The following is a 12,805-nucleotide window of genomic DNA, read 5'->3' on the forward strand; positions in this document are numbered from 1 at the left end:
CCCCGATAACACTCCAGATAAATCTGTATTCATACTATTATTTTTTTATGTGTATACATTAGAATATCTGCAATTCATCCATCACCGAAACCTGGCTCACACCTTCTGGCACAGCCCCTCCTGCTGCACTTTCATATGGTGGATTCCACCTTTCTCACACTCCCCGTCGCAGCAGCAAACATGGCGGAGGAGTTGGTTTTCTCCTGTTAGATACCTGCTCCTTCACCCCAATCCCACTGCCACCCTCTGTTACCCTCCCTTCCTTTGAGGTGCACTCCGTGTGCATCTACTACCCCTCCAACTGGCTGTCATCTACCGCCCCCCAGGGCCAGCCACCACCTTCTTTGACCACTTCACCACCTGGCTACTTCATTTCCTTTCCGCAGACATCCCTACTATCATCATGGGTGACTTCAACATCCCCATTGACGCTTCCTTCTCAGCTGCCACTAAACTTCTATCTCTCACTTCCTCCTTCAGCCTCACTCAAAGGTCTTCTACAGCCACCCACAAAGATGGCCACACACTGGACCTCATCTTCACCCGCCTCTGCTCCCTATCTAACCTCTCTAACTCACCTCTTCCTCTCTCTGACCAAAACCTTCTCACATTCTCTTCCCTCTCCACTCCATGTCTACAATCCCCACCCCACAAACTTTCACACCCTCGCAGAAATCTTAAACACCTTGACCTACACTCATTCTCTGAATCCCTCCTCCCTCTCACAGATATAAGTTCCTTACACAATGCGGATGACGCTGCCTCTCTATATAACACCACAATAGCTGTAGCTTTGGAATCTGCTGCCCCACTTACACATACCAAAGCTCGCAAAATCAACAGACAGCACTGGCACACCAGCCTGACCAAAGAACTGAGGCGAGCTTCCAGGGCTGCTGAGCGCAGATGGAAAAGATCCCACTCCAACGAGCACTTCATCGCATTCAAACAGTCCCTCACTACTTTCAAGACCACACTCGCCACAGCTAAACAAACCTACTTCTCATTTCTCATATCCTCCCTGTCTCACAACCCTAAGCAGTTATTCAACACCTTGAATTCTGTCCTCCATCTCCCAGCACCTCCTCCCTCCCCACTCATCTCAGCTGAAGACTTTGCCTCATTTTTCAAGCAGAAGATTGATAACATCAGAGACAGTTTTGGACAACAACCCCCAGAGCCCTTCCTGCCGACTTCCCAGCCCTCCACCTCCAAAACCAACTTCTCCACCATTACAGAAGATCGACTCTCCACTCTACTCTCAAGATGACATCTCACCACATGTGCACTTGACCTGATCCCATCCCACTTCATCCCAAACCTCACCACAGTCTTCATCCCAACCCTGTTATGATCTGGTGGTTTAGGAACAACATGAGACAAGCTCTGAAGGAGGTGGTATCTGTACTGACCGCAAACCCTGAAAATAGCAGCGCAACTAAAAATAGCCGTGGGGGGTACTTGACGCTCCCTAGACCCCTCGGCACAGCCTAAGATCTAACTTCCCCTAAAGATGGAAACAGGAAACCTATCTTGCCTCAGAGAAAATCCCCAAAGGAAAGATAGCCCCCCACAAATATTGACGGTGAGAGGAGGGGAAAATAACATGCGCAGAAATGAAATCAGATTTTAGCATAGGAGGCCAGTCTAGCTTGATAGATAGGACAGGAAAGGATACTGTGCGGTCAGTATAAAAACTACAAAACAATCCACACAGAGTTTACAAAAATCTCCACACCTAACTAAAGGTGTGGAGGGTAAATCTGCTTCCCAGAGCTTCCAGCTAACAGAAATAATCCATACTGACAAGCTGGACAAATATAGAATGCACAGAACAATAAGTCCACAACGTGTGGACTGAAATGAGCAAAGCCAGAACTTATCTTTGCAGAACTGGTCAGGAAACTAGGAGAATCCAAGCAGAGATGTGAATCCAGCCAGGAAACATTGACAAGTGGCACAGGCTGAAGAAAGCCAGACTTAAATAGCCGAGCAGAAGAGACGATAAGTGAAGGCAGCTGATGACAGCTAACTCCAAGGAGCAGCCATACCACTAGAAACCACAAGAGGGTGCCCAAGAGCAGAACTCAAAAAGTGCCACTTACAACCACCGGAGGGAGCCCAAGAGCGGAATTCACAACAGTACCCACCCTTGAGGGGTCACCAAACCCTCACCAGAGCCCCCAGGCCATTCAGGACGAGCCAAGTGAAAAGCACGAACCAAATCGGTGGCATGGACATCGGAGGCAACAACCCAAGAATTATCCTCCTGGCCATAACCCTTCCTCTTGACAAGATACTGAAGCCTGCGCCTCGAAAAACGAGAATCCAAAATCTTCTCAACCTCATATTCCAACTCTCCCTCAACCAACACCGGGACAGGAGGGTCAACCGAGGGAACAACGGGCACCACATATCTCCGCAACAAAGATCTATGGAAAACATGAATGGCAAAAGAGGCAGGAAGAGCCAAACAAAAAGACACCGGATTAATAATTTCAAAAATTTTATAAGGACCAATAAACCGAGGTTTAAACTTAGGAGAAGAAACCTTCATAGGAACATGACGAGAAGACAACCAAACCAAATCCCCCACACGAAGCCGGGGACCAACACGCCGACGGCGGTTAGCAAACCGTTGAGCCCTTTCCTGAGACAACGTCAAATTGTCCACCACATGAGTCCAAATCTGCTGCAGCCTGTCCACCACAGAATTAACACCAGGACAATCAGAAGGCTCAACCTGCCCAGAAGAAAAACGAGGATGAAAACCAAAATTACAAAAGAACGGTGAAACCAAAGTAGCCGAACTAGCCCGATTATTAAGGGCAAACTCGGCCAACGGCAAGAAAGACACCAAATCATCCTGATCAGCAGACACAAAGCATCTCAAATAGGTCTCCAAGGTCTGATTAGTTCGCTCAGTTTGGCCATTAGTCTGAGGATGAAACGCCGAAGAAAAAGACAAATCAATGCCCATCCTGTTGTGAATTCTGTTGTCGGACTCCCTCCTGTGGTCATGAATGGTACTTCGGCTGGTTCTGTCCATGGACTTCCTCTGGTGGGTGTTTCTGAGTTTCCTTCCACAGGTCACGAGGTTAATTCGTTAGCTGGCTGCTCTATTTAACTCCACTTAGATCTTTGCTCCATGCCACCTGTCAATGTTCCAGTATTGGTCTAGTTCACTCCTGGATCGTTCTTGTGACCTGTCTTCCCAGCAGAAGCTAAGTTCCTGCTTTTATTTTCTTTGGTTTGCTATTTTTCTGTCCAGCTTGCTATTTTTATTGTTGTCTTGCTTGCTGGAAGCTCTGGGACGCAGAGGGAGCGCCTCCATAGTAACATAGTAACATAGTAACATAGTTAGTAAGGCCGAAAAAAGACATTTGTCCATCCAGTTCAGCCTATATTCCATCATAATAAATACCCAGATCTACGTCCTTCTACAGAACCTAATAATTGTATGATACAATATTGTTCTGCTCCAGGAAGACATCCAGGCCTCTCTTGAACCCCTCGACTGAGTTTGCCATCACCACCTCCTCAGGCAAGCAATTCCAGATTCTCACTGCCCTAACAGTAAAGAATCCTCTTCTATGTTGGTGGAAAAACCTTCTCTCCTCCAGACGCAAAGAATGCCCCCTTGTGCCCGTCACCTTCCTTGGTATAAACAGATCCTCAGCGAGATATTTGTATTGTCCCCTTATATACTTATACATGGTTATTAGATCGCCCCTCAGTCGTCTTTTTTCTAGACTAAATAATCCTAATTTCGCTAATCTATCTGGGTATTGTAGTTCTCCCATTCCCTTTATTAATTTTGTTGCCCTCCTTTGTACTCTCTCTAGTTCCATTATATCCTTCCTGAGCACCGGTGCCCAAAACTGGACACAGTACTCCATGTGCGGTCTAACTAGGGATTTGTACAGAGGCAGTATAATGCTCTCATCATGTGTATCCAGACCTCTTTTAATGCACCCCATGATCCTGTTTGCCTTGGCAGCTGCTGCCTGGCACTGGCTGCTCCAGGTAAGTTTATCATTAACTAGGATCCCCAAGTCCTTCTCCCTGTCAGATTTACCCAGTGGTTTCCCGTTCAGTGTGTAATGGTGATATTGATTCCCTCTTCCCATGTGTATAACCTTACATTTATCATTGTTAAACCTCATCTGCCACCTTTCAGCCCAAGTTTCCAACTTATCCAGATCCATCTGTAGCAGAATACTATCTTCTCTTGTATTAACTGCTTTACATAGTTTTGTATCATCTGCAAATATCGATATTTTACTGTGTAAACCTTCTACCAGATCATTAATGAATATGTTGAAGAGAACAGGTCCCAATACTGACCCCTGCGGTACCCCACTGGTCACAGCGACCCAGTTAGAGACTATACCATTTATAACCACCCTCTGCTTTCTATCACTTAGCCAGTTACTAACCCATTTACACACATTTTCCCCCAGACCAAGCATTCTCATTTTGTGTACCAACCTCTTGTGCGGCACGGTATCAAACGCTTTGGAAAAATCGAGATATACCACGTCCAATGACTCACCGTTGTCCAGCCTATAGCTTACCTCTTCATAAAAACTGATTAGATTGGTTTGACAGGAGCGATTTCTCATAAACCCATGCTGATATGGAGTTAAACAGTTATTCTCATTGAGATAATCCAGAATAACATCCCTCAGAAACCCTTCAAATATTTTACCAACAATAGAGGTTAGACTTACTGGCCTATAATTTCCAGGTTCACTTTTAGAGCCCTTTTTGAATATTGGCACCACATTTGCTATGCGCCAGTCCTGCGGAACAGACCCTGTCGCTATAGAGTCCCTAAAAATAAGAAATAATGGTTTATCTATTACATTACTTAGTTCTCTTAGTACTCGTGGGTGTATGCCATCCGGACCCGGAGATTTATCTATTTTAATCTTATTTAGCCGGTTTCGCACCTCTTCTTGGGTTAGATTGGTGACCCTTAATATAGGGTTTTCATTGTTTCTTGGGATTTCACCTAGCATTTCATTTTCCACCGTGAATACCGTGGAGAAGAAGGTGTTTAATATGTTAGCTTTTTCCTCGTCATCTACAACCATTCTTTCCTCACTATTTTTTAAGGGGCCTACATTTTCAGTTTTTATTCTTTTACTATTGATATAGTTGAAGAACAGTTTGGGATTAGTTTTACTCTCCTTAGCAATGTGCTTCTCTGTTTCCTTTTTGGCAGCTTTAATTAGTTTTTTAGATAAAGTATTTTTCTCCCTATAGTTTTTTAGAGCTTCAATGGTGCCATCCTGCTTTAGTAGTGCAAATGCTTTCTTTTTACTGTTAATTGCCTGTCTTACTTCTTTGTTTAGCCACATTGGGTTTTTCCTATTTCTAGTCCTTTTATTCCCACAAGGTATAAACCGCTTACACTGCCTATTTAGGATGTTCTTAAACATTTCCCATTTATTATCTGTATTCTCATTTCTGAGGATATTGTCCCAGTCTACCAGATTAAGGGCATCTCTAAGCTGGTCAAACTTTGCCTTCCTAAAGTTCAGTGTTTTTGTGACTCCCTGACAAGTCCCCTTAGTGAAAGACAGGTGAAACTGCACAATATTGTGGTCGCTATTTCCTAAATGCCCAACCACCTGCAGATTTGTTATTCTGTCAGGTCTATTAGATAGTATTAGGTCTAAAAGTGCTGCTCCTCTGGTTGGATTCTGCACCAATTGTGAAAGATAATTTTTCTTGGTTATTAGCAGAAACCTGTTGCCTTTATGGGTTTCACAGGTTTCTGTTTCCCAGTTAATATCCGGGTAGTTAAAGTCCCCCATAACCAGTACCTCATTATGGGTTGCAGCTTCATCTATCTGCTTTAGAAGTAGACTTTCCATGCTTTCTGTTATATTTGGGGGTTTGTAACAGACCCCAATGAGAATTTTGTTACCATTTTTCCCTCCATGAATTTCAACCCATATGGACTCGACATCCTCATTCCCTTCGCTAATATCCTCCCTTAAAGTGGACTTTAGACAAGACTTTACATAGAGACAAACCCCTCCTCCGCTCCGATTTTTACGATCCTTTCTAAACAGACTGTAACCCTGTAAGTTAACTGCCCAGTCATAGCTTTCATCTAACCATGTCTCGGTTATTCCCACTATGTCAAAGTTACCTGTAGATATTTCTGCTTCTAGTTCTTCCATCTTGTTTGTCAGGCTTCTGGCGTTTGCGAGCATGCAGTTTAGAGGATTTTGTTTTGTTCCAATCTCCTCACTGTGGATTGTTTTAGAAATGTTCTTACCTCCTTTCTGAGTATGTTTTCCTGGGTCGTCTTTGTTCGAGTCTAATGTTTTTCTTCCCGTCCCCTCTTCTTCTAGTTTAACGCCCTCCTGATGAGTGTAGCGAGTCTTCTGGCGAATGTGTGTTTCCCAGGTTTGTTGAGGTGTAGTCCGTCTCTGGCGAGGAGTCCATCATACCAGTAATTCACACCGTGGTCCAGGAATCCAAATCCTTGTTGTCTGTGAGTCGGTGCAGAGGGTCTTTTTGCGCCCTCTGCGTGGTCTTTTTGTAGGTTTTTGTGCTGACCGCAAAGATACCTTTCCTATCCTCAGTCTGTTCAGTAAGTCGGGCCTCACTTTGCTAAATCTATTTCATCTCTGTGTTTGTATTTTCATCTTTACTCACAGTCATTATATGTGGGGGGCTGCCTTTTCCTTTGGGGAATTTCTCTGAGGCAAGGTAGGCTTTATTTTTCTATCTTCAGGGCTAGCTAGTTCCTTAGGCTGTGCCGAGTTGCATAGGGAGCGTTAGGAGCAATCCACGGCTATTTCTAGTGTGCGTTATAGGATTAGGGATTGCGGTCAGCAGAGTTCCCACGTCCGAGAGCTCGTCCTTTATTATCAGTAACTATCAGGTCATTCCGTGCGCTCTTAACCACCAGGTCCATTATTGTCCTGACCACCAGGTCATAACACCATCCTAGCACAAAAGGCCCGCCAAAATCTAGAGACAAACTGAGAACCTCTGTCAGACACAATATTCTCTGGAATGCCATGCAAGCGAACCACATGCTGAAAAAATAATGGAACCAGATCTGAGGAGGAAGGCAACTTAGGCAAAGGTACCAGATGGACCATTTTAGAGAACCGGTCACAAACAACCCAGATAACAGACATCTTCTGGGAAACAGGAAGATCCGAAATAACATCCATGGAAATATGCGTCCAGGGCCTCTCAGGGACCGGCAAAGGAAAAAGCAACCCACTAGCGCGGGAACAGCAAGGCTTGGCCCGGGCGCAAGTCCCACAGGACTGCACAAAAGCACGCACATCGCGAGACAAGGAAGGCCACCAAAAGGACCTAGCAACCAAATCTCTGGTACCAAAAATCCCAGGATGACCAGCCAACACTGAACAATGAACCTCAGAAATTACTTTACTTGTCCATCTATCAGGAACAAACAGCTTCCCCACTGGACAGCGGTCAGGCCTATCAGCCTGAAATTCCTGAAGCACCTGCCGCAAATCAGGGGAGATAGCAGAAAGAATCACCCCTTCCTTAAGAATGCCAACCGGCTCCAGGACTCCAGGAGAATCAGGTGAAAAACTCCTAGAGAGAGCATCAGCCTTAACATTCTTAGATCCCGGAAGATACGAGACCACAAAATCAAAACGGGAGAAAAACAGGGACCATCGAGCCTGTCTAGGATTCAGCCGCTTGGCCGACTCGAGGTAAATCAGATTCTTATGATCGGTCAGGACCACAACACGGTGTTTAGCTCCCTCAAGCCAATATCACCACTCCTCAAACGCCCACTTCATAGCCAACAACTCCCGATTGCCGACATCATAATTGCGTTCCGCAGGCGAAAACTTTCTGGAAAAAAAAGCACACGGTTTCATCAAAGAACCATCAGACTCCCTCTGAGACAAAACGGCCCCTGCCCCAATCTCAGAAGCGTCGACCTCAACCTGAAAAGGAAGAGAAACATCCGGTTGACGCAACACAGGGGCAGAAGTAAATCAGCGTTTAAGCTCCTGAAAGGCCTCAACAGCCTCGGAGGACCAATTCGTCACATCAGCGCCTTTCTTCGTCAAATCAGTAAGGGGCTTAACCACACTGGAAAAGTTGGCAATGAAACGGTGATAGAAATTAGCAAAGCCCAAAAATTTTTGAAGACACTTCACAGATGTGGGTTGGATCCAGTCATGAATAGCCTGGACCTTAACAGGATCCATTTCTATAGACGAGGGAGAAAAAATAAAACCCAAAAAAGAGACCTTCTGAACTCCGAATAGGCACTTAGACCCCTTCACAAATAAAGCATTATCATGAAGGATCTGGAACACCATCCTGACCTGCTTCACATGAGACTCCCAATCATTGGAAAAAATCAAAATATCATCCAAATATACGACCATGAATTTATCAAGATAATTGCGGAAAATATCATGCTTGAAAGACTGGAACACAGATGGAGCATTAGAGAGCCCAAATGGCATCACAAGGTATTCAAAATGGCCTTCGGGCGTATCAAATGCAGTTTTCCATTCGTCACCCTGTTTAATACGAACAAGATTATATGCCCCTCGGAGGTCAATCTTAGTAAACCAACTAGCACCCTTAATCTGAGCAAACAAATCAGTAAGCAAAGGCAAGAGGTATTGGAATTTGACCGTGATCTTATTAAGAAGACGATAATTAATACAGGGTCTCAAGGAGCCATCCTTCATAGCAACAAAAAAGAAACCCGCTCCCAATGGTGACGAAGAGGGCCGAATATGCCCTTTCTCCAAAGATTCCTTAACATAGCTCCGCATAGCGGCATGCTCTGGCACAGACAGACTGAAAAGTCGGCCCTTAGGGAACTTACAAGTTAATAGCACAATCACAGTCCCTATGTGGAGGAAGGGAACTGGACTTGGGCTCATCAAATACATCCTGGAAATCCGACAAAAACTCAGGGACCTCAGAAGAGGGGGAAGAGGAAATTGACATCAAAGGAACGTCACTATGTACTGCTCGACAACCCCAACTAGTCACCGACATAGTTTTCCAATCCAGCACCGGATTATGTTCCTGTAACCATGGAAATCCCAGCACAACAACATCATGCAGGTTATGCAACACCAGAAAACGGCAATCTTCCTGATGTGCAGGAGCCATGTACATAGTCATCTGTGTCCAGTACTGAGGTTTATCCTTGGCCAAGGGTGTAGCATCAATGCCCCTCAAAGGAATAGGGCTCTGCAAAGGCTGCAAGGAAAAACCACAGCGCCTGGCGAATTCTAAGTCCATTAAGTTCAGGGCAGCGCCTGAATCCACAAATGCCATGACAGAAGAGGACGACAATGAGCAAATCAGGGTCACAGATAAAAGAAATTTAGGCTGTATAGTACTAATGGTAACAGACCTAGCGACTCTCTTAGTACGCTTAGGGCAATCAGAGATAACATGAGCCGAATCACCACAGTAAAAACACAGCCTATTCTGACGTCTGAATTCCTGCCATTCTATTCTAGTCAATATCCTATCACATTGCATAGGTTAAGGACTTTGCTCAGAGGATACTGCCACATGGTGCACAGCTTTGCGCTCACGCAGACACAGATCAATCTGAATGGCTAGAGACATAGATTCGCTCAAACCGGCAGGTGTAGGAAAGCCCACTATAACATCTTTAAGGGTTTCAGAAAGACCTTTTCTGAAAATAGCAGCCAGAGCCTCTTCATTCCATTTAGTGAGCACAGACCTTTTTCTAAATTTCTAGCAGTATAACTCTGCCGCTTCCTGACCTTGACACAAGGCCAACAGGGTTTTTTCTGCATGATCCACAGAATTAGGTTTGTCATACAATAATCCGAGAGCTTGAAAAAATGCATCTACATTCAATAATGCCGGATCCCCTGTTTCGAGAGAAAAAGCCCAGTCTTGAGGGTCACCACGCAGCAAGAATATGATGATTTTTACTTGCTGAATGGGATCACCAGAAGAACGGGGTTTCAAAGCAAAAAACAATTTGCAGTTATTTTTAAAGTTCAAAAACTTGGATCTGTCCCCAAAAAAACAAATCAGGAGTAGGAATTCTTGGGCTCTAAAGCTGGAGTCTGGACAACATAGTCCTGGATACTCTGTACTCTTGCAGCAAGTTGATCCACACGAGAAAACAAACCCTGAACATCCATGCCAAAACATATATCCTGAACCACCCAGATATCAAGAGGAAAAAAAAAAGACAAACCAAAGCACAAAAAAAAATGGTTCAGAACTTTCTTTTCCTTCTTTTGAGATGCATTTAATTCATTTTTGGCCACTTGTACTGTTATGATCGGGTGGTTTAGGAACAACATGAGACAAGCTCTGAAGGAGGTGGTATCTGTACTGACCGCAAACCCTGAACCTAGCAGCGCAACTAAAAATAGCCGTGGGGGGTACCTGACGCTCCCTAGACCCCTCGGCACAGCCTAAGATCTAACTTCCCCTAAAGATGGAAATAGGAAACCTATCTTGCCTCAGAGAAAATCCCCAAAGGAAAGATAGCCCCCCACAAATATTGACGGTGAGAGGAGGGGAAAATAACATATGCAGAAATGAAATCAGATTTTAGCATAGGAGGCCAGTCTAGCTTGATAGATAGGACAGGAAAGGATACTGTGCGGTCAGTATAAAAACTACAAAACAATCCACACAGAGTTTACAAAAATCTCCACACCTGACTAAAGGTGTGGAGGGTAAATCTGCTTCCCAGAGCTTCCAGCTAACAGAAATAATCCATACTGACAAGCTGGACAAATATAGAATGCACAGAACAATAAGTTCACAACGTGTGGACTGAAATGAGCAAAGCCAGAACTTATCTTTGCAGAACTGGTCAGGAAACCAGGAGAATCCAAGCAGAGATGTGAATCCAGCCAGGAAACATTGACAAGTGGCACAGGCTGAAGAAAGAGCCAGACTTAAATAGCCGAGCAGAAGAGAAGATAAGTGAAGGCAGCTGATGACAGCTAACTCCAAGGAGCAGCCATACCACTAGAAACCACAAGAGGGAGCCCAAGAGCAGAACTCAAAAAAGTGCCACTTACAACCACCGGAGGGAGCCCAAGAGCGGAATTCACAGCACAACCCTAACCCATCTCTTCAACCTATCGCTAACAACTGGTGTTTTCCCCTCAAGCTTTAAACATGCCTCCATCACATCTATCCTCAAAAAGCCCTCTCTTGACCCATCCTCTGTATCTAGCTATCGCCCTATATCACTTCTTCCCTATGCCTCTAAGCTACTGGAACAACATGTCTACCTTGAAATGTCCTCCCATCTCTCTTCTTGCTCCCTATTCGACCGCTTACAATCTGGCTTCCGGTCACACCACTCCACTGAAACTGCCCTAACTAAGGTCACCAATGACCTCTTAACCGCCAAGAGCAAGCAACACTACTCTGTCCTCCTCCTCCTGGACCTGTCGGCTGCCTTTGACACAGTGGACCATTCCCTGTTATTACAGACCCTCTCATCCCTTGGCATCACAGACTTGGCCCTATCCTGGATCTCATCATACCTAACAGACCGGACATTCAGCGTCTCCCACTCACACACCACTTCCTCTCCTCGCCCCCTATCTGTTGGAGTCCCACAAGGTTCAGTCCTTGGGCCCCTGCTCCATTTACACCTTTGGCCTGGGACAGCTCATAGAATCTCATGGCTTTCAGTATCATCTCTATGCTGATGACACACAGATCTACATCTCTGGACCAGATATCACCTCCCTACTAACCAGAATCCCTCAATGTCTGTCCACTAATTCATTCTTCTCCGCTAGATTTCTGAAACTTAACATGGACAAAACAGAATTCATCATATTTCCCTCATCTCACGTGACCCCCCCAACGAACCTATCCATTACAGTAAATGGCTGCCCACTCTCCCCAGTCACACAAGCTTGCTGCCTCGGGGTAATCCTTGACGCTGATCTCTCCTTCAAACCACATATCCAAGCCCTTTCCACTTCCTGCCGACTTCAACTCAAAAATATTTCACAAATCCGTTCATTTTTCAACCAAGAATCTTCAAAAACCCTAGTCCATGCCCTCATCATCTCTCGCCTTGACTACTGCAACCTCCTGCTCTGTGGCCTCCCCTCGAACACTCTCGCACCCCTCCAATCTATTCTAAACCCTGCTGCCCAACTAATCCACCTGTCCGCCCGCTATTCCCCAGCTTCTTCCTTCTGTCAATCCCTTCACTGGCTCCCCATTGCCCGGAGACTCCAGTACAAAACCCTAACCATGACGTACAAAGCCATCCACAACATGTCCCCTCCATACATCTGTGACCTCGTCTCCTTGTACTTACCTACGCGCAACCTCCGATCCTCACAAGACCTCCTTCTCTACTCCCCTCTTATCTCCTCTTCCCACAATCGTATACAAGATTTCTCTCGCATATCTGTTAAATATTAATTATTAATTGAATTATTCTTATTCTGTACTGAGCACATTGCTTCTTGCTGACATTACAAAACCTATTTATGTGTATGTAGCTCAGAGTATAAGTCAATGCCATATACAGGGAACACATGGTCTGTAGGACATATAAATAACGTCTCTCAGACAAGGGGGCTTTTTGTCACAACGGGGGTTGTCACCTCCTGCCTTCATCATCATTCTCCATGGACATCAGACAAGGGACAGAAGGAAGGAACAGCAGCTGAAAGCCATGATTCTATTCCATGAATGTAAGATGACTTCTCCATCTCAGAAACGATGAGGAACAAGCGCTGATATTTACACATGGAGAATCTGTTCGTAACTATTT

Source organism: Ranitomeya imitator, chromosome 2 (assembly GCF_032444005.1).
Source record: "Ranitomeya imitator isolate aRanImi1 chromosome 2, aRanImi1.pri, whole genome shotgun sequence".
Taxonomy (NCBI): domain Eukaryota; kingdom Metazoa; phylum Chordata; class Amphibia; order Anura; family Dendrobatidae; genus Ranitomeya; species Ranitomeya imitator.